The sequence below is a fragment of the Nansenia antarctica genome, assembly GCF_963989245.1.
Source record: "Nansenia antarctica genome assembly, chromosome: 11".
Classification (NCBI taxonomy): domain Eukaryota; kingdom Metazoa; phylum Chordata; class Actinopteri; order Argentiniformes; family Microstomatidae; genus Nansenia; species Nansenia antarctica.
This window is the reverse complement of record NC_137681.1, coordinates 30,195,706-30,198,164: the sequence shown is the minus strand read 5'-3', so window position 1 is coordinate 30,198,164 and position 2,459 is coordinate 30,195,706.

The window sequence follows — 2,459 nt, the reverse complement described above, 5'->3', positions numbered from 1 at the left end:
TGACATCGGCAGGAGTTGCTACAGGATTTGCATTATCCATTCCATATTTCTGAAGTATGGCTTCAATGTAATGCTTCTGATGAAGGACAACACACTTCTTTTTTTTGTCTTGGATCACAGAGATGCCCAGGATATAGGACAGCTCACCCATGTCTTTCATCTTGTAGCGCTCCTTGAGAGCAATTTTCAGCTCGTTCATGCTCTCAGTCGACTCTGTTATCAGAATGAGATCATCCACGTAAACTGCGAGTATCTCAAGTTCTTGCCTTGATCTCACAAACACACAGGGGTCTGATGTGCTCTGTTTGAATCCAATTTCCATCATGAACCCTGTGAAAGCCTTGCTCCAGCAGCGAGGAGACTGCTTCAGTCCATAGATAGATTTCTTCAGTTTGCACACCAGGTGTTCCTGCCCTGGTTTGATGTAGCCCTCTGGCTGCTCCATGTAGATTTCTTCTTCCAGGTGTCCATTAAGGAATGCAGTTACGACATCCATCTGGTGCACATGTAGATTGTTTTGAATAGCAAAGGACAGTAATGTACGAATGGAGGTGAATCGTACCACTGGTGAAAACGTTTCGTCATAGTCAGCACCATACAGTTGTGAGTAGCCCTTGGCGACGAGTCTGCATTTGTATCTCTCCACTCGTCCATCACTATGATGCTTGACTTTGAACACCCATCTTGATCCTACTGCCTTTCTCTCTCTTGGTAAATCCACTAAGTCCCATGTCTCATTTTCCAGCAGCGACTAGGGTTGGGTACCGTTTAGGTTTTATCCGGTACCGGTACCTAACCGATACTTTAAAAACGGTACCGGTACCAAAACGGTACTTAATTCGGTACTTTAGATTTTTTAAAATGACATATATATATATATAATAATAACACGGTCGACAACATTAAACAGCTTTTCACTTTTTTATTGCTGAGGCACAATATATATTAGTTAAATATACACTCAAATTAAAATAAATGAAAATAAAACTCCTGAGCCTTGGGGTGCCTATCGTTCTAAACCCTATCGTTCTAAACTCGCTCTGAGAGCCTCGCAGCGCACACTGGGCCCGACGTCATAAGGGGAGCAAGTCATTTGATTGGACAGATGCATTCCACGAGTGGTGATCAGAATTCCAGAACGAGTTTACGGAACGCACCCATAAGTCGAGCGTCGCGTTATGCCAACCCGCTAGCGGAAGTTGCTATTAGCAACCTTCTCGTTATCCTTCCGTACTCGCTGCTTTCACTGAGTGGAAATTTAACAGGCGATGTGACGTCACGAGTCACCAGTTGACACCGGAGCGAGATAGAAAAGTACCGAAATGAGGCACCGAAATCTCCTTTGCGATTCGGTACGGGTACATACCGAATGTAAAGTAACCGGTACCTACCGGTACCGATTTTCGGTACCCAACCCTAGCAGCGACTCATATTCCAAATCAGCCGCCTGCTGCCATTCCTTTGCATTAGGACTCACCATTGCTTCTTTCAGTGTGATTGGCTCTGTCACACGACACATATTGGCATGATGATCAACAGTCACTGTATCAGCAAACTCATCATATCCATATCTCCTTGGAGCATTTCTGATTCTGCCGCTTGTTCTGACAGTGCTATCGACAATGACCTCATCATCTTGTGTTTCAATGGTTGTCTCGTTCTCTGAGCAGGGTACTTTTGCTTCCTGTTTCCAGTTGAAGTTTGATTCATCAAAGATGACATCACGACGGATTAGAATCCTCCTTTTCTCTTCATCATACAGGCGATAGCCCTTGGCATTGTTTGCATATCCCACGAAACGAAGCTTCACAGCCTTTTTGTCCAGCTTCCTTCTCTCTTCATCTGGGATATGTGCATAAGCAACACAGCCAAACACCTTCATGTGGCTCATGTCAGGTTTCTTTCCACACCATCTCTTGTAGGGTGTCTCTTGCTTCAGGACAGACGTAGGCAGCCTGTTCTGTATGTAAGCTGCGGTGGCTACAGCCTCTGCCCAGTACATCTTTGGCAACTTAGCATGTGACAGCATGCTTCTAGCTGCTTCAACTAATGTCCTATTCTTCCTTTCTGCAACACCATTTTGCTGTGGTGAGTGAGGTACAGTCATTTCATGGTGGATGCCTTGAGTCTTCAAATATTCTTGAAACTCCTTTGATGTGTACTCACCACCATTGTCTGTTCTCAGTCTTGTGACGCTCTGCCCACACTCATTTGAGAATGTTTTCTCAAATTCCTTGAATTTGTTTAAGACCTCATTCTTCTGTTTCAGAAAGTATACCTTGCAGCATCTTGAATAATCATCAATGAAAGTCACAAAATATTTTGCTCCACTTATAGATTCAGTCTGCATGGGACCACAGACGTCACTATGAATCAGCTGCATCTTGCGTTTGGACCGGATTCCTCCAATCGACTTGTATGGCTTTTTAGCCAGCTTGCCTTCCACACATCCTTCACAG